The sequence below is a fragment of the Crassostrea angulata genome, chromosome 10 (assembly GCF_025612915.1).
Source record: "Crassostrea angulata isolate pt1a10 chromosome 10, ASM2561291v2, whole genome shotgun sequence".
Lineage (NCBI taxonomy): Eukaryota > Metazoa > Mollusca > Bivalvia > Ostreida > Ostreidae > Magallana > Magallana angulata.
Window position 1 is genome coordinate 6,075,502 of NC_069120.1, and position 21,187 is coordinate 6,096,688.

Below are 21,187 nucleotides of genomic sequence, written 5' to 3' on the forward strand. Positions count from 1 at the left end.
TTCAAAATTCTTATGAAAGTCAAATTTTATAAAGTTTAGCAATACAAAACAAAATAGTCATGAATGAAGTTTGTATGATTTTTTTTTGGAATCCACATAAATTTGAACTTAATATATTTTAAAAAAATCTTTTATGGTAAACTGCTGGACAAAATCCCATAAAAATCTGAAAATATAAACAATGTTCGCTGGTTAATAAGATGAAGAAAAGATATTGAATGAAATTGATAAATTAAAAGAAATACTGAATTAGTGCAAAAATATTGATTAATAAAAATCACGAAGAAAAATTAAAAAGGGAACAAGTCTATGCTAAATATATAGGTATTAGGTTAGTTGTGCTTATGATAATGTTTGAAACTTTAAAATGATATTGTTGATTGCATTATATTTATTTAACTCTTTAAAACGGAATGTTCGTATTTAAACTGCCTTTTACTTTTTTTTAAATATATATACAAGAACAATTCAAAACAACAACCATACGCATTTTAATATATACATAAGATCCCATGATGATACACATGTATCTGTAGTAATGAAAAACATGCTCCTTTTAAGAATTCTGTTCAGTGGTATAGCTACATTGAAACGATGTAAGCACGTGCTTACAATTTTTCATCTGAATCTAAAATTTAAAAGGAAACATAATCATTTTTCATTGCAAATCCCGAAAACTTTTTGCGTTTGTGCCGGTATTTTCCGAAAGCACCCCGAACTTGTTCTTAAACATGTAGTAAATTACTAGTTATACACTTTTCGAATTTTTAACTGAGTGGTAAGACCAAAATTTAAATCCATATGGTACAAATGAACAAGTGTTCACTTCATAACAATCAACTGATCAGCGCTTCACTCCGTGTTAGAAAGTAAAGAAATAACACGTTTTAAAAAAGCACAGTTTGGGTAAGCATCTATCCTCCGATTTTGGAAGGAAAAATTCTAACCTCCGAAAACAGGTTGCCTAGGCCTGGCAAAGGGGAAAGTAAATTGCCATTGTAATATAAAATTGCAAAACAGGGAATAAATAAGTTTGCATCATATGCATGGTAACTGTAAATTACAACTCTTATTCCCTTACAATTATATCAGGCCCCGAGGTTATAAAACTTTCTTGAGTACGATCTCATACTCCAAATCGTACTCGTTCTCAAGGTATCGAGGTTAAAAAAAACGTTTTTATACAAAACGGTGATTTTATGAGTAAGCTATGGAGCTCTCTCAAAGTCGTATTCGAGACATTTAATCTTAATAAAGTGCAGTGCAAACATAAAATATTGTTCATATTGTAATGTTGCTGTATTTTACGCTGTAATTTTCTAATTACATGTATATGAATTAAAATGGAAATTTTTATCAATGACATATCTGGATATAATGGAGGTGAATTTAAGAGTAAGGGCGAACTGCAACCAAGATTATAAAATAACTTTTAGATATTTTCTTCATTCATTAATCTTGGTACATAATTTCATTGAATAGCTCGACTTTTTGAAAAACTCTGTTTTTAGTCAAATACTACTCATACTCCCCATCATACTACCAATCGTTTAAAGCCAAGAAATCAATGTACATGTATCGTTATTATCAATTTTAATCCGATGCACTTGCGGGGTGCCTTCTTTGATTAAAGTTAGAATGTAGGTTAGTTCTAAACATTACAAAGGATAGGGGATGCATAAAAGTCTAACACTTTCTATTACTTACTTATTAATCATTAATCATTTATGTTGCATGCCACAAAACTTGGAAAGGGAAACAATTTATAGAATAAGCGGTAAATCACTGGCAGTTTAAAGGAGAGCGCTTCTGGCGCCCCCCCCCCAAAATAAATGTCAAAATAATGTTAAATCATACTTCTTCTAGCAAAAAAATGTACAACTTGCGAGTCTTAATTATCTGTTTACCCCTTTTGAAAACTTGGGGGGATTTCTCTACATTAGACTGATTTCAGTGGTGTAATATGAAGAAAACCCGTTTGTTCAATGGTGTAACGTCATCACTACATAGGAAAACCATTTTGGTTACGCTGTCCTTGTGTTCAAATATGACCAGTCACCCGCATACCCACCTTTAAGTACTGTAATTGATTATACTAACTAGCGTTTTTAACGACGCTTCCATTGTTATTATTATAATAATATAAGCTGGTATAATTATCTTTTTTTAAAACTTCATTAATTTTCCTGGGAGCTTCCAGGGTCGGCTTTGCCCCCTGGGTCACCAACAGAGCTTTTCCCTGGACCAACTGCAGGCCTCAAAGCGACCTCCAGACTCCCTGTCTTATACTGAAGCCCTCTCTAACTTCAAATTCTGGATCTACCCCTGGAACTGAATACATGTATTTCAAAAAGGAGTTAAATATGGGGGTCGAATCCTACTTCCTGTGGTTTATCTATACATTTGGTGTGTTTTAATTTTCATAGAACAGCTACAGTCTGCATGTGGAAAATATGGGTTATAAAAAACTGTCTTATCTCTGTAGTATCAAAAGCGCTGTGAAATTTAGAATAATTTTGAACAAGGTTCATTTCTTTTAATCTCGAAATATCAAGACCGTTAAAATTGATAAAAACCTATTCTGAAAGTTAACAAAAAGCATTCTTACTTGGAAATATAGAAAGTAATCAAGAATCAGCAGTAAGTAATTAAAACGCATGTTAAAGGGCATTACATGTAAACTTAAGGACAAGATTTCATATTTCAAGTTTTGTTTTGGCAATATCTTTAAATTATGACATACATATTTGGCTTCCTATCTTATCATACACACTCCATGTAGCTGCATAAATCTAGATGTGTTCTTCTATTTAATTTTACTGCCGGAGTGTAGGGTATCCATTCCGAACCATCTACCAGTATTTTATTTTAATTTCCATATAAAATATCAAAGAAATTTTAATCACGGAACAACACCTACCTCATGATCTTTATTATTTATTACAATTTAAAACATCGAGAGCATAGACATGTCTAAGTATACGTAAAGTGAAATGCATTATTTGGATTAACTTTTAATTATAAATGCTCGAATATAAGGATGGTGGGTCCGGGTGACCCATAGTCTAAAATATTATATTAGTATCTTTCTACAAATGATTATTTAAAAATAAAATGTTAGAAATATTGATGCGTGTTTGTGTCTGGAGGGGGGTGAAAAGACCCGAGCTTGATTTTCGTCTTAAATAAATCGAAAATAGAATGTTGAGGTTTGGATCTCGGATTTGGTTAACAACAATTAGGGGAAGTCCTTAAACAATGACTGATGCATTTTACCCATGTATTTCAGTGTTGAGAATATTTGTTCGTGTCGTTTACTATTGTGTTTGACTGTTTTATTTCAGCAGGATTGATAAAATCTTTATAAATGTAAAAATAACGAAATCAGTAACACGTAAATTTATTCGGTAAAAATTTGATGACAGTAATTTCCACAGTTCTAACATTCATAAGTAGTTCACACGCTATCGTAGATACAGACTAAACGGAAAACAAGAAATATACATGCAATGAACAGAAATATTACGCGGCTGCTTACATCCCTTGTACTGTGAAAAAATTTTAAGTCCCCGTACAGGCTATACTCGCCGTTTGATCTCAGGAATTTCTTCTTAATTGTTCAATCCGCTGCATATTTGGCAGACAATACGAATGGGGTCCGAGGTACATTTACACAAAATTTCATTAGGATTGAGTAAGGGGCTCGGGAGTTAGAATTTTTTTCTACAATACATGTCAAGCACGCCAATCGAAACTCGAATGCCCAAAAATTTATATCTCTATTAAAAATCAACGAACAGGTCTGGTCATTAGTACAGTAATCTAGACTTGAACTAGGTTGAAAATAAAGGTTCAAGATGACAGATCCAGTAAAATCAGGCCAGGAAAACTAAATGATTTTGTGAATAGGAAGAGGCGGGGGGGGGGGGGGGTCGGTGCGTGTACTGTGTAAATTTAATTTTCAGGTATAGGCAATAAGCGCCGTTTAATTTCAGGAATTATGTCTTAATTGTTCAATCCGCTGTATATTTCACAGACAATAAGAATGGGGTCCGAGGTTCATTTTCACAAATTTTCATTAGGATTGAGTGAAGGGCTTGGGAGTTAGAATTTTTTTTATAGTACATGTCAAACACGACAATTGAAACTCAAATGCCAAAAACTTCATAACTCTGTTATTAATGAACGAATTGGTCTGGTAATTAGTACAGTAATCTAGAATGGTAATTAGTTAAAATTAAAGGCCCAAGATCAAAGATCAAGTAAAATCGGGCCAGAAAAACTAAATGATTTATGAATTGGGAGGGGGGGGGTCGGTCGTTGACTGCTATATTAAACGTAGAATATTAAATTCTAAATATCACATATTACACAATTTCTAAATAAAATACATATGTTAGAACAATATATAAGCGTTGTTTGAAAGATGGAACTATTGATTTTTTTTTTTTACATCTATTTATTCTTAGGCTCAAACACTCATAAACGGGTGGTCAGTTTTTAAACCTTGTCGCAGTCACCCGTTCGTTTGTATAGTTACGTGTATAAACTTCGGAGGCTTTTCTTAATCCCGACAAGCAACAGATTTGTAACAGTATATAGACATGCACAAAAAAGAAAAAAGTTCACCATCTTTAATTTAATAAAAATGACTTTTTAGCGTTGACTTCCAATCAGTAAGAAGACAATCATTTAACAATGAATTTCAAATTATTTGAATCCATAGACATTATCCCGTTACTTGATATAAAATATGTATAATTTTTGGACGCCAATGTACATTTAGCTTCTATCCAATTTACTCCACGTTACCTGTACTAGTTCTTATTCAAATGCTAAAACATTTGTACTTGAGAGAGAGAGAGAGAGAGAGAGAGAGAGAGAGAGAGAGAGAGAGAGGGATTACATAGCGTTTTATAATGTTCAGGAAATCAATATATAAGCAACCTATGTCAATAAACGCATGTAAACATGCATGTGTGTATCTATATATGGGATTAAATACTAAGCACTCCTTTTTAAGCCGAGTAGAATAACGTGGGTGCATTGATAAATGTTGTGTGCATACAGTCATTGAGATGGCGGCATTTCTTTGATGCCGGCAAAGCGACCCAGCGAACTCTAATGCGGTCGAACTGCAGGGGCACTTCGGCGGCATGTCTTTGATGTCGGCGATGCGACGAGCGTCGTAATTTAGAGAGCTGCTGACAGAAAAGAGCTCTATATTTGTACTAAAAAAAGCCGCTATCTTTTTTTATTTATGACAAAAATAAAACGGAAAACATTCAAATTCATCATTTTAAAGATAAACCCATTAATCAAAACACAAATGAGAGAGAAAAAAGATTCGGCACTCAGGGACTGAACCCGGGTCGCCTGGGCACAAGTCCACCACTCTAACGACTGAGCTACGCGGACCCTCGCTTCAGAACTTTGGAGTCCAAAATCTCAAGAACTCGTGGATTGATTTTAAAACGAATTTCATATTCTGAAGTTTTGAGAGCGTCTCTATCGAATGAAAAATTAAAAAAATTCAAATCCAAAAAATTAAAAAATTAAGGTTTTTCATTTCCTTCCGGTGACGACCGGAAGTGACGGCGGACGTTCGGATATGCGAAGGGCACTGCGGCCGTTCACTTTCTACCTTCTCTGAAAATTTAAAAGTCCTATCTTGAATACTTTTGGAGAAAAATTGTGAACAAGCAAAAACATAAAATCTTTAATATCTCGGTAACGGAAGTGACGATTAAAAAAATCTCGTGTAATTTTCTTACAAATTTTGTCATGAATAAGATCTGAAAGTTTCACGAAAATCGGCTGAAGCGTTTTTGAGAAAACGTGACAAAAAAAAAAATTAATAATAATAATAACTAGACACGATCTCGTTGCGAGCAACGAGGAGGTCTTCCGTCCGATTTTTAGAAGGTGATATGACGTCATCGACTCCAATTTTCGATGACAAAACATGATCTGGAAACAGGAGTTGGGCACTAATGCTTTCCTGTAAAGTTTTTATAAGTTCTCTTAAGTTGCTTTAATAAATACTAGCATTTCTTCCAATTGAGATAGAAAAGATTAAACTTTTTTACCTCTGGCCCCTAAAATCACTCGCTAGGTAGCGCAAGAGAAAATCATTATATTGTTAGGATATATAAACGTATACCTAATTTTGCTTTAATGACCTTTTACAAAACATGACTCAGTAAATGACTATATTGATAAGAGACTATAGGCCCATCTTGATACCAAATTTAGAGAGACAGTCCCTTTTTCTTATTATCAAATGAAAGGTCGTCTAATTTTAAACACATTTTGTTCAACAAGTGTTTAGAAATTCATTACCGTTCCTGAGATATATGTGAAAGAAAGTTTTTGGGACCGATCCATTATCTCCTTATAAGGGCTGTTTAACGACATTATTTAAGGTTGAATATTGTTTTGTGCATCATTTTGAGCATCTTTGCTTCTATACTGCATTTCCAACGATTTTTTCTTTCTGATATATGGGTAATTAATTTTTTCGGACGTTTGACCTCTGAAAACCTCTAATTATGTACTGCATGGTAAAATCATTACATTGCTTGGATACATAACTATACGATAACATATCTGCTTTTATGATCTTTAAAAAAATATCTCTCAGTAAAGACTTAAGAGCCCTCTGGTCCCCTACTGTGAGAGGCAAGCCCTCTTTTTTGATATCGAATGAAAGATCAAATATCAAATGATATATATATGATATATGGGTGATCAAATTTTGGACGTTAGAGCCCTAGAAACCTAATTACGTAACACATGATAAAATCAATAGATTCCGTGGATATATAGCAGTTGAGATCGAGAGAGAGTTTGAGTTTTTTTTAAATTTTGTTTAACGTGATTTTGAATGACAACAGTTGTGAATGGAATTGGAGATCATTTTGGAGAGTAAAAAGGTATTGAAAATAATTCATGCACAGGATTATGCATATGACTAATAAAGTGTCCTACACATGTAAATCTAAATGTTAAAGCTGCTTGGTCCAATTTTCATTATAACAATTGTACGCTTTCAAACGATGGTTATGCTAAGTATGTGTGCAATTTAATATACGTTGCAGTAGTCTTCCCGGTCAATTAAGCCATATTTCAATGAAAAATAATGTACATGTTGAAACTCGTTGGATCAGGATATTGTGTATTCCGGCATGCTGTCCAATCCGGCGACATTATTCAGCCCTTTGACATTTTCCGAACATTTTTATAAAAAATGTTGTGCAATCCGGATCCTGTCTATTCTGTACACCGCCGCGATGAAAAAAAAAACCCCGACTGCTTATAATTAGTAAGAGTTATCTCCCGTAGTCCGGCCACTTATCGATCGATCAGCCTACTGCGAGATACTTAATTCTTAATTATCGACCAATTTTTCTGTCGTTGCTATTGATTTAAACAACTGTGAATATAGATGCAAAGTAGCAACTTATTTCAGTTTATACCGTTAAGTCTTGTTATAAATAAATACGCATTTCCCCCCATAATTAGATTATAAGATCACCCCATTTTTTTTTCAGGCCGTGATTCAGAAAACTGCGGGAGTACGACTGCCGATATCGTTTGTTATCCCCTCATTATAACTCAAAACGTTATAATTTCAAATCAGGCACCAAACAATGAGGAGAAATGGAAATATTCGGCGGATCTAAATGTTAAAATATTCTCATGATAAAATGTTATATTTATGGCAACGTAGATTTATTATTTTTTTCTCCTGCAAAATATAATCGCACTTGTATTTTGTAGCCATAACTTTCAAACTCCTTTTAGCCAAATCTGTCAAAGATCATGGGCGTTTCACACTTTTGTTGCAAACCAAGCTGAAATGTTCAATCGATGCGCTGTTAAACGAAAGACTCGGCTAGAGAAACTTACTGCATGGGTCGTCTAAAAATATTAATTTCAATGATAAATTAAGAAAGTTTTAGATTTCATAATGTGTAATTTTTGTTACGTTACAGGAAAATTGTCATTTCATGCGCATATAATTTGCACAAAATAACTTAAATGTTATTAATGCAACCAGTGTTTGAAATTTTTGACCGCTCTTGATAGATATATATGAGAAAGAAATTTTAGGGATCTTCTTATCGGGGCCGTGTAACAAAATTTGAGCCATTTCCGAGAAAATGCGTGCACAAAAATCGTTAATAAAAGAAAAGAATGTCGGAAACGGAAGCTCTTAATAAGGGAACGAGCAGTGCTTTAAAATTCCTATTTACATGTATTTAACTTACCTTGTAAAATGATCAATCATAGGCATTGGATAACTGCTATTGCTTATTTGGCAAATTTGATTTGCTTATTGACTCCATAACCTCTGCAATTTCGCTTTTGTAAAATACATATAATCATGTACCCCAATCAGGTGTTGTATTTTACAGAACGTTCTTTACGCGATCGCCGAGCGCTTCTTTTAGGAAAGAACAGTCCTAATCAGACAGAAAATACATAATAAAGCATACAGGCGTTTTATTAAAGTATATATAATTTATGTATTAAATATTAGAGTGTGCATGAATATGTAAAGCCCATTTGATTTGAAAATTTCATTTATCTACTAAGAAGTATTTTTAATCATGTGATTGTCCTCTACTCGATCTTAAACTGTCCGAATCCAATCAAAACTTTTACCCATCGAATGTACATAAACTTTTTTAAAACTCGTATATTCTTTCAGAATAAAATTTCAATAACAAACAATAAAATCTAATTAATAAAAGAATAAAATCAGGAATGAATATTCTTTTTTATGAATCAGACTACCATTGAAAAAAGGTTAAACGAATAGTACGATGTGTGTGTTGGAATAACCATTTTGTGAATATCGCCTATATTTTGTTGAAGTAGGTAATGTAATGCATTAAATTCTCAGCAGCAAAATGTCAGAAATAGACACAGGTGAATGTATTTACATTTCAACTAGTACGAATGTAAAACATTGTGTTATATTCATTGATCGCATTTGTTTTTACTTTACGCACTTTGATTTAAATCAATGGTTTGAAGCATCGTTAACCAATATAATTGAAAATAAAAATAATTTAACAAAGAATGAATGAACATTCAATTGTGTGATAACGTATATACACGAGAAGCATGTGTCCGAGACTACAGCAAATCGGTTGTCCACTAGCGCGGCATCTCCTCGGCCCGTGCTATGTAAATGTACACCCAACGTGGTGGGTTTGACATGTTTGCAGTCTGATAACTGAATTTCATTTTCCAACAATAATACTATTTCATGACAAAGACAAAATCACAAAGAACGCCTTATTTCAATGACAGTCATACTATTTATTTTTTTTTCAATTACGATACAAAAACAGCATTACTTTGTATGTAATGGTTTAATCGTTTTTCTTTAACTCTTTAATATCGTTAAAATCGGAATTCTTTGTGTTTTTGCATCTACATGAATAAAGCCATGTGTGCATTACGACAAGGCGCAAGTCTAGTGTATTGGATAACGGTAAACCGCTCGCTTTAAGTCCAGCCGCGACCTATTTCCTCGGCCGGGGCAAGGGATCGGATAATTATAATTGTTTACATACATTACATGCAGCTCGAAATCCAGCTAGATCTTAAATGCGACTCAAATGGATTGCATAGAAGCAATTCTTTTATCCATATTGTGTTTCCCTAGAATAGATTTAAACTGTGTAAACACTTTCCGCATGTAACCTGGTACACTTTATATGGTAGTTGGTAAAAGTGTAATCTTTTTTATTTACTATTAAAATCGGAGTTTTTGTGTTTGAAGCTACATAAATAAACACGTGTGTGCATTACAGCAAGACGCAAATCTTGTGTATTAGATAACGGCAGACCGCTCGCTAGTCCAGCCGCGACCTATTTCCTCGGCCGCGGGCAAGGGTGTTCACATACGCAGCTCCAAATCCAGCTAGATTTTATAAGCGACTCAAAGGCATTGCAAAGAATGAGTTCTTTTATCAATAATGTGTTTCACTAGAAAATAATTTAAATGTTTAAACACTCTCCGTATGTAAACTGGTACCCTTTATGTCAGTTACACGCACAAACACCCCGTTTATTTGCCAAATAAAACACTAATACATGGTAACATGTCTAGCGTTTTACACTCATATTACGCAATACCCGAACAAAATATTATTGTCACGACATTAATAAGATCATAATGAACAACTTTTGCAGCGACAACAATATCGAAATCTTAACCACGTTTGAGTTATAAAGCGATAACTTTCAAGATCTCTAGGTCCCTAACTTAAGGGGCCATCTCCTTTTTCTTGATGTCATATAAAAGCTCTTTTAAACATAAATCTTTTCTGTTCTACATGTCTAAACAAAATATTTCCGGGAAAAAAGATAAACTAAGAAAACCATGCAAAAACACAACGCTTTTTTATCTTATTTTTTTAGCGCTACCGAGCTTCGGCGCTTTTTGCGCTGAAAAATTATAAATGCCCTATTACATATCTACAATCTTTCATCTATCATTCCTGAAATTTTGAACTCAATATCTTTTTAAGTTTATGAGAACCTTCGTGGACAAGGCGACCCTCCAAAAATCGTTAAATCGTTAATATCTCAAAACCAGAAGTGACGTCACCATTAAAAAAAATTTGCAATAAGGTTCAAAGCAATATCTATCAGATCTGAAAGTTTCATGTAAATCAACCGAGCAGTTTTTGAGAAATCGCGTACACAAAATACGTAAGAAAAAAAATAATAGGGAAAAAGAAACCGAACGAAAACAATAAGGTCTTCCGTTGGAAAACGGAAGACCTTAACTAGACACGATCTCGTTGCGAGCAACGAGGAGGTCTTCCGTCCGATTTTTAGAAGAGGAAATGACCTTGACTTTTATCTTCATCAACGAAACATATCAGAAAATGCAGATGTGATCTTAAAGAGCGATGGATGAAGGATTATACACCCCGTTGGATCCCTAATTTGAAGGACCAGCCCCATATATTTCATATTAAATAAGAGGTCTTTTGACCTAATAACACGTCTAATAACCTGTAATAAAAAGAAACCGAAGAAAAAAAGAGGGTCTTCCTTTGTAAACGGAAGACCCTAATAACAATAAGAATAGAAGGGTCTTCCGCTGAAGACGGAAGACCCTAATAATAAAGGACTGTTTTTGTCTGAATCTTAATTGAAGAGTGTTTTTCAACTTGAACTTTAGTCCAACAACCCTTTTATGTTGAATATTTTAGTTAGAAATTAAATAAAAAGGAGAGAAAGAAATAGAGAGAAAGAAGAAATCTTGGCTCTGGCGAGATTAGAACACACAGCCTTTGCAGATGTCTCAAAACATGGCTGACGCGAAATAATTTCCGAATTTGTCTTTGAATTTGGGGCGTTTCCGCCCGGGAGAAGAGCTGAGTTTTTGTATGAGATGAAAAACAACGTGTAAGATGTCTGACTATTCAGGTTTTGTAACAGTGCGAGGTCATTTGAAATATTTATACGTGTTTGTGTCTGCACCCCTGCGAATGTGTTCGGAATGTTTTCTTTATCGTTGCTAAGTAAGTAATAAATCCAGAGGTGCTCGAATGAAACTTCACGAGACTTCACCGATATTTGTTCACTTCCTGTGAAATTTCGAGCGGAAGTATAAGTGTTCGGATAATATTCTCAAAATACGTAAGTACTGGTCGTTTTTCATATCACATCCTACTATGATTTATGTTAAAACATGAAAAGCTTTCAAGATGTATGTCTTATTTTACCATCTAGCAGTTATTTATATTAAACGATAATATTCAGAACAGAGTTATCGTTCGTGTTCAAACACGTGTAGAGTGGTTGAAAATATAACCATTGGGTTGCTTAATAAAATCATAGCCATGTTTGATGCTTGTGGTGTGCAATACCATGTTTTAAAAAAAAATAGTGGGTGTCTGTTTTGCATTAAAACTTAGTATATCGAGCCATTTTCAAGGAACATTCTGCATAAAATGGTATAGTCTGTTTCACTATTGATGTTATTACTAGGTCAGGCGCGGATCAAAAATTAATCCTCAGGAGGGATCTCTTTTAAACATGTTAGTTGTTGCAACAGCAAACAAAAACTAATTTTTGTATAGTCACATTTATTTCTAGAACACATTTTATTCACCAATTAATGAAGATAAAGTTTAAAATCAATAAACCTCTAGATTTTATATTTGACTACCTATATTAAGAACCTAGATACATGTACTGTGAAATAGACTTTATACACGAGGTACGATTTTTACTGCGAAACTGAAATGGTAAAATAAAACCACGTGGTCTAAAATTTGAATGACAATAACATTCGCAGGGGTGTCTGGAGGGGGGGGGGGTGAAAAAACCAGAGCTTGATTTTCGTCGTAAATAAATCGAAAATAGAATTTTGAGGTGTGGATCTCGGATTCGGTCATTACATGTAGTACAGTAATCTATAATTGAACTAGGTTGAAAATAAAGGTTCAAGATGAAAGATCCAGTAAAATCAGGCCAGAAAAACTAAATGATTTTCTGAATAGGAGGGGGGGGGGGGGGGTCGGTGCTTGTACTGTGTAAATTTAATTTTCCGGTATAGGCAATAAGCGCCGTTTAATCTCAGGAATTTCGACTTGATTGTTCAATCCGCTGCATATTTGGCAGACAATAAGAATGGTGTCCGAGGTTCATTTTCACGAATTTTCATTAGGATTGAGTGAAGGGCTTGGGAGTTATGATTTTTTTTACAGTACATGTCAATCACGACAATTGAAACTCAAATGCCAAAAACTTCATAACTCTGTTAATAATGAACGAATTGGTCTGGTAATTAGTACAGTAATCTAGAATGGTAATTAGTTGAAGTTAAAGGCCCAAGATCAAAGATCAAGGAAAATCGGGCCAGAAAAACTAAATGATTTTATGAATGGGGGGGGGGGGGTCGGTCGGTGACTTCTATATTAAACGTAGACTATTAAATTCTAAATATCACAAATTACACAATTTCTAAACAATATACATATGTTAGAACAATGTATAAGCGTTGTTTGAAAGATGTAACTATTGATTTTTTTTTTTTACATCTGTTTATCTTAGGCTCAAACACTCATAAACGGCTGGTCAGTTTTCAAACCTTGTCGCAGTTACCCGTTCGTTTGTATAGTTACGTGTATAAACTTTGGAGGTTTTTCTTAATCCCAGACAGGCAACAGATTTGTATCAGTATATAGACATGCACAAAAAAAGGAAAAAGTCCACCATCTTTAATTTTAGCGTTGACTTCCAATCAGTATGAAGACAATCATTAAGCAATGAATTTCAAATTATTTGAATCCATAGACATTATCCCGTAACTTGAAATAAATACATGTATACTTTTTGGACGCCAATGTAGCCTCTGTACAATTTACTGCATGTTACCTGTACAAGTACTTTAGAGAGAGAGAGAGAAAGAGAGAGAGAGAGAGAGAGAGAGAGAGAGAGAGAGAGAGATTTTCTAGGTTTTTATAGTGTTTAGGGAATCAGTATATCAGCAACGAATGTCAATAAACGCATGCATACATGCAAGCGTGTATCTATATATGTGAACAAATACTAATCAGTCCTCCTTTTAAGGTCATGTAGAATAACGTTGGTGCATTGCTAAATGTTGTGTGCATAAAGTCATTGAGATGGCGGCATTTCTTTGATGCCGGCAAAGCGACCAAGTGAACTCTAATGCGGTCGTACTGCAGGGGCGCTTCGGCGGCATGTCTTTGATGGCGGCGATGCGAACTGCTGACAAAAACGAGCTCTATATTTGTACTAAAAAAGCTGTTATTATTTTTATTTATGATAAAAATAAAACGCAAAACAATAAAAACCATCATTTTAAAGGTAAAATCGTTAAACAAAACAAAATTAGGGAAGAACAAATAATCGGCACTCGGGGATGGAACCCGGGTCGCCTGGGCACAAGTCCAACACTCTAACGACTGAGCTACGCGGACTCTCGCTTCAGAACTTTTGAACTCAAAATCTCGGGAATGCCTGGATCGATTTTAACACGAATTTCATATTCTGAAGTGTTTTAAGCGTCTCTTTCGAATAAAAACATAAATAAAATTCAAATCTAAAAATTTGAAAAATTAAGGTTTTTCATTTCTTTCCGGTGACGACTGGAAGTGACGGCGGACGTTCGGATATGCGAAGGGCACTGCGGCCGTTCACTCTCTACCTTCTCTGAAAATTTGAAGTTTCTATCGTAAATACTTTTTGAGAAAAATCGTTAACAAGCAAAAACGTAAAATCTTTAATATCTCGGTACCGGAAGTGACGATCAAAAAAATCCCGTGTACTTTTCTTACAAATTTTGTCATGAATAAGATCTGAAAATTTCATGAAAATTGGCTGAAGCATTTTTGAGAAAACGTGACAGAAAAAAAAAAACAATAAAAATAATAGTGAAAAAGAAACAAAGCAATAACAATAAGGTCTTCCGTTGGAAACGGAAGACCTTAATAATAGAGGAAAAGAAACAAAGCAAAAACAATAAGGTCTTCCGTTTCCAACGGAAGACCTTAATAATAGTGAAAAAGAAACAAAGCAATAACAAGAAGGTCTTCCGTTGGAAACGGAAGACCTTAATAATAATAATAGAGGAAAAGAAACCAAGCAAAAACAATAATTAGGAAACGGAAGACCTTAATTATTAGGAGAAAGAGATAATGTAGGTCTACTGGGATTCAATGACCCAGTACATGTTAAACGTCATTACCAACAAGTTCACAGGCGTATACACACTATAAGGCAATATCAAAATATTATTTTTATATAACACTGTAATCCTGCATGTGACATTTATGATTATGGATAGGCTGTTACAAGTGAAATTCTATAGTACCATGCTGCTGCATCCGTAATTAATAAAGCGGAAATCAAGAAGGTGCAAACTATAACACCCCTGCGAATGTGTTCGGAATGTTTTCTTAATCGTTGCTAAGTAAGTAATAAATCCAGAGGTGCTCGAATGAAAGTTCACGAGTCTTCACCGAGATTTGTTCAGTTCCTGTGAAATTTCGAGCGGAAGTATAAGTGTTCGGATAATATTCTCAAAATACGTAAGTACTGGTCGTTTTTCATATCGTATCCTACTTTGATATATGTTAAAACGGGAAAAGCTTTCAAGATGTAGGTCTTATTTCACCATCTAGCAGTTATTTATATTAAACGATAATATTCAGAACAGAGTTATCGTTCGTGTTCAACCACGTGTAAAGTGGTTGGTAATATAAACATTGGGTTGCTTAATAAAATCATAGCCATGTTTGATGCTTGTGGTGTGCAATACCATGTTTAAAGAAAAAAAATAATGGCTGTCTGTTTTGCATTAAAACTTAGTATATCGAGCCAATTTCAAGGAACATTCTGCATAAAATGATATAGTCTGTTTCACTACTGATGTTATTACTAGGTCAGGCGCGGATCGCAAATTAATCATCAGGAGGGATCTCTTTTAAGCATGTTAGTTGTTGCAACAGCAGACAAAAACTAATTTTTGTATAGTCACATTTATTTCTAGAACACATTTTATTCACCAATTAATGAAGATAAAGTTTAAAATCAATAAACCTCTAGATTTTATAATAGACTACAAGAACCTAGATACTGTGAAATAGACTTTATACACGAGGTACGATTTTTACTGCGAAACTGAAAGGGTCATATAAAACCACGTGGTCTAAAATTTGAATGACAATAACATTCGCAGGGGTGTATAAGAAAAATCTGTAAATGAAAGGCCTAGCCTGGGAGTGACCTTGCGCCTAAAAGAAACAAATAGAAGTCGTTATTACTAAGTCCAGGGATTATAGACAAGAGATTGTAGATGTGCTATTAGGCATTCATAATTATCTTGCTTAAAAGGCTTTAAAGCTCGCCTGGACCCGAAAATTGGGAATAAAAAGAATCTCGATGTTTTGAGGTTTTCTTTGTTTATCTCTTTCCGGAAAAATATTTTGTTAAGACATATAATGCAGATAAAGTTTATATTTACAAGAGCGTTTGTTTGATATAAAGAAAAAAGGGCTTGCCCCTCGAATTAGGGGCTGAGAAGGATCTAAAGTCTTCTATCCATAGCACTTTACTGAGAAATATTTTGTAATGTTTTAGAAGCAAAAATGTTTATCTCACATTTATTTAACAATAGATTATAAAAAATTCTCACATGTAATTCTTACGTAATTAGGGGTTTTTAGGGACCAGGAGTCCAAAACTTTGTCCACTTATATATCAAAAAGGACAAATATTTTGAAAAGCATTATAGAATAAAAGATTCTTAGAATGATGTTCTAAACAATATTCAACCATCAAAATGTTCTTATATGGCCCCGTTAAGGAGATAAGGGGTCAGCCCCTAAAACGTTCTTTCACAGATAGCTCATGAACGGTAACGAATTTTTAAATACTTGTTTAACAAAATATGCTATATATTGAAGGACCTTTTATTTGATATCAGGAAAAAGGGTCAGGACCCTCAATTTAGGGACCAAAAGGGCTATGTAGTCTTCCTTTCATAACACCTAACAGAATTTTTTTGTTATATCTTATAGAATCAAAAATGTTCATCTCACATTTATCTAACAATAAATTATAAATAAAATTTTATGCGTAACGTAATTCGGGGTTTTAAGGGGCCAGAAATCCAAAACTTTGATCACTCATATCTCAAAAAGAACAAATATTTTGAAAAGCATTATAGAATAAAAATGCTTAGAATAATGTTCTAAACAATATTTAACTATCAAAATTCCCTTATGTGGCCCCGATAATGAGATAAGGGGTTGGCCCCTTAAACATTCTTGCCCAGGTAGTTCAAGAACGGTAACTTATTTCTAAACACCTGTTGAATAAGATATGTTAAATATCAAAAAACCTTTCATTGAATACCAAGAAAAAAGGGCTGACTTCTCAATTTAGGGGACAAAGGGGCTTTAGATCCTTTTTTTATTTTTCCGTAGCGCTTAACTGATTTTCTTATGTGGCCCCAATAAGGATATAATTTAAGGGGTCAGACCATAAAACATTCTTTTCCAGATAGCTCAAAAACGGAAACGAGTTTCTAAACACTTTTGAACAAATATGTTTAATATCATATGAAGTCAACTTATTTAGAAATAAGAGTTTGTTGAAAATCAGAAGACCTTTCATTTGATATTAAGAAAAGGGGCTAGTCCCTTAAATTAGGGAATAAAAGGGTTCCAAAGTCTTTTAATTGTAGGTCTTTGATAGAATATTTTGTTATATGCTACAAAAGAAAAAATGTTCATCTTAAGCTTGCATTCTTTTTTCCTATGAAAGTTTTCTTAATTGTTACGTTATTAAGCATTTTAAGCGACGAGTATCCCAAAAGCTAGATCCTTTCCTTCTCAAAAAAGAGATACATTTTGAAAAGCACTTTATGGATATAGAAGGGCATAATGACTCTGCTTCCATTTTAACAACAAGTTTCGTTGACAAATATCAAAGTTATTCTCTTCAAAATATCGCACGGAAGACTTCGTTGCTCGCAACGAGATCGTGTCTAGTTATTAAGGTCTTCCGTCTTCAGCGGAAGACCTTACTGTTTTTCTACTGTTTCTCATTGCGTGGACCCTGAGGTCCACGCAGAAAATATATAAGCGAGGTTAAACCGGATGCTATGGGGAAAATTCAGCCTGCGCATGAGTTAGCCTGGTTCCTGTGCGTAATGGGTAGCTCAGGGAACCAGGTTAGCACACGTTTATCTGAATCGGGATCGGGACTCCGTGTCATATGCACACATAAGTTCAAAGGCGCTTTAATTGTAAAGTTGTCGGTAAACAGTACAGAAACAAAGTATTCCTTTAAAAAAAAAGATTGGCATGTGATATGAACATCAGTATTATGAAATAAGTTAATGTTATGCCGAAACTACAACATGCATCATATAGCATAATTTGCTATGTTTTGTTGTTTTGCGAGTACACATGAAGCTTAACTTTACTTTTATGGTAGGCGGGGCTAGAGAACTTCCCGATTAAATTTTTTAAGCATTTAAGTATGATTGAATAATTATGTCACTGTATAAAAGTTTAAATCTCAAGAAAAATGCATCAAAATATGAAATTTTTAATTTACACAAAGCTGTCACTGCATAGTTAACAAAGTAGTGACAATCGTAATGTGTGCGCAAATAGTGGAATTCACCGAATGCCTGATACTATACATGCAAATTTCATTCATAGATAGATCATAATTATTTGAGAAGTATGAACCCTTTAAATTCTGAGATAAAAAGTCAGGGCTATACATACATGTATACGTAATACAACGTACAAATTTAGTGGTTAAAAGCAGAGGGCTAGAGTCGGTGGAATCAGTGATAATCTTAAGGCTTTCACGTTTTCGTTGGAAACACATGCAAATGGTCCACGTATTGTAGTCCTTTTTTAAAGGACAGCAACTTGTTCTTCTATATTATTATTTTTCTTCTTGGTAGTCACCTTTAATTTCTCAGCCATTTATCAATCGATTTTGATGATTTTTACAGGGATGATGTCTTAGGTAAATGTCTCTTTGCATCCTACTTCCTGTTTGAAAATTCACTTCCGCTTCCGAATTATCCCCCTTTTTCATGTATTTTGGTACATTATATTGTCCACGCATCTACTCAAAAACTGTTATAGTTAGAGACTTAAAATTTATATGCGAGATAGAGTGGTTATAATAGATTTGATTGCTTGTTTTAGATTTGATTAGAAGTCATTATTCTTGAAGCTCGCCTGGACCTGAAAATGTTGATGTAAATGTTTTTGACAATTTTTGGGAAATCTAAGATTTGAAAACAAATATCTTTCTTTTCACAAATATTTTGTTAACACATGTAGACCATCAAAAGTTTTTTTATACAAGAGCTATCAACTGACACCAAGCAAAAGGGGCTAGCCCCTTAAATTTAGGGCAAAGAGGGGCCTGCAATCTTTTATTTATAATGCATTTTAGAAGCAAATATGTTTATCTTTCAGTTATTTATCTATATATGTTAAAAGTTTTCTGATATGTTACAAAATTGGGGGTTTTAAGGGGCTAGAATTCCAATATTTTGATCATTTATATCTTAAAAATATAGAAGAGAAGATGCTCAGAACAACGTTTGTAATAATATTTAACCACCAAAGTTTCGTTTAATGGCCCCTATAAGGAGATAAAGGGTCGGCCCCTAAAACAATCTTTCCCTGATATCTCAAAAACGGTAATAAATTTGGAAACACTAAATGAACAAAATGTGTTTAGAATAATAAGACCTTTCATTTGATATCAAGAAATAGGGGCTGGCTCTTCAAATTAAGGGCAAAGAGGGGCCTAAATTCTTTTAATTATATCCCTTTTATCATAAATATTTTGTAATGCATTATAGAAGCAAATTAAATTTGTTTATCTTTCAGCTATTTATCTATATATGTTAAAAGTTTTCTGATAGAAAAGAGTCGTTTAAATCAAATGATTTTTTCCAAATCATGATTACCTGGTAAATTGCAAAATAAAGGTCATTCATGTATCTCGATCTCAACAAGACCTTCTTGTTATTGCTTTGTTTCTTTTTCCCTATTATTATTATTATTTTTTTTTTCTGTCACGTTTTCTCAAAAAGGCTTTAGTCGATTTTGATGAAACTTTCGGAGCTTATTCATGACAAAAATTGCACGAGTTTTTTTGGTCGTCACTTCCGGTACTGATATACTAGAGATTTTATGTTTTTGCTTGTTCACGATTTTTCTCCAAATGTATTCTAGAAAGGACTTTCAAAATTTTCAGAGATTATAGTAAGTGAATGGGCGCAGTGCCCTTGGCATATCCGAACGTCCGCCGTCACTTCCGGCCGTCACCGGAAGGAAATGAAAAAACTTAATTTTTCAATTTTTTGGACTTGAATTTTTTTTTATTTTTTCATTTGATAGAGACGCTCTCAAAACGTCTGAATATGAAACTTGTTTTAAAATCGCTGCACGCATTTTTGAGATTCTGGGCTCCAAAGTCCTGAAGCGAGGGTCCGCGTAGCTCAGTCGTTAGAATGGTGGACTTCTGTCCAGGCGACCCAGGTTCAGTCCCTGAGTGCCGAATGTTTTTTCTCTCAAATTTGTGTTTTTATTAATGATTTCATCTTTAAAATGATGGATTTGAATGTGTTCCGTTTTATTTTTGTCATTAATAAAAATAACAGCGGCTTTTTTCAGTACAAATATAGAGCTTTTTTGTGTCAGCAGCTCGCTAAATTCAGATGCTCGTCGCTTCGCCGGCATTAAAGATATGCTGCCGAAGCACCCCTGCAGTTCGAACGCATTAGAGTTCACTGGGTCGCTTTGCCCGTGTAATGAAGAATAATGACCCCCGTAGAATAATGACCGGGGGTCATTTTCTGTGTAGAACAATGACCGGGGGGTCATTATTCTACGTCGAAAAATTACCCCCGGTCATTATTCTACGGGGGTCATTATTCTTCATTACACCGGCATCAAAGAAATGCAGCCATCTCAATGACTGTATGCACACAACATTTAGCAATGGACCCACGTTATACTACATGGCTTTAAATGGAGGGCTGATTAGTATTTATTCACATATATATATATATATATATATATATATATCACGCTTGCATGTATACATGCGTTTTTTATACATATGTTGCTTATATAAATTGATTTCCTGAACACTATAAAACACTATGAAATTCTCTCTCTCTCTCTCTCTCTCTCTCTCTCTCTCTCTCTCTCTCTCTAACGTACGAATATCTCTAGTGCTGAAATTTGAGGCCCCGAGTCAGAAAGGTAAAAGAATAATGAATACCCGTACAGCATCACAACCGCCAGTTTCAACACAGTTTTGAATGTTAACTTTCCTACGATATTTACATACCTCAGAACTTTTCAACATGTCGATATAAGTGATTTTTTTTTTGTAAGTGTATAGCTTGATAAACAATGATCGCGCTTATCCGTATAAATTAACAAAGCAAATATTTTCATCTGGGTATAATATTAATTTATTAAATTTGAATTTGAATTAATTATACTCCTCTGGGAATAAACCCCGTTTCAACATTGCCCCCACTTGATTTCAGACTCGCATGGCGATCTTTCCAAATTATTAATGAAATAAAATGTTTTTCTATTACCTGACATAGCAAGTTAGA

General features: G+C 34.1%; 1 protein-coding gene across 1 annotated transcript in view; it reads left to right on the forward strand.

The window, feature by feature from the left end:
• Positions 1-21,187, forward strand: part of LOC128164814 (uncharacterized) — a 62,757-nt gene that overhangs the window by 19,157 nt on the left and 22,413 nt on the right. The window lies entirely within an intron of this gene.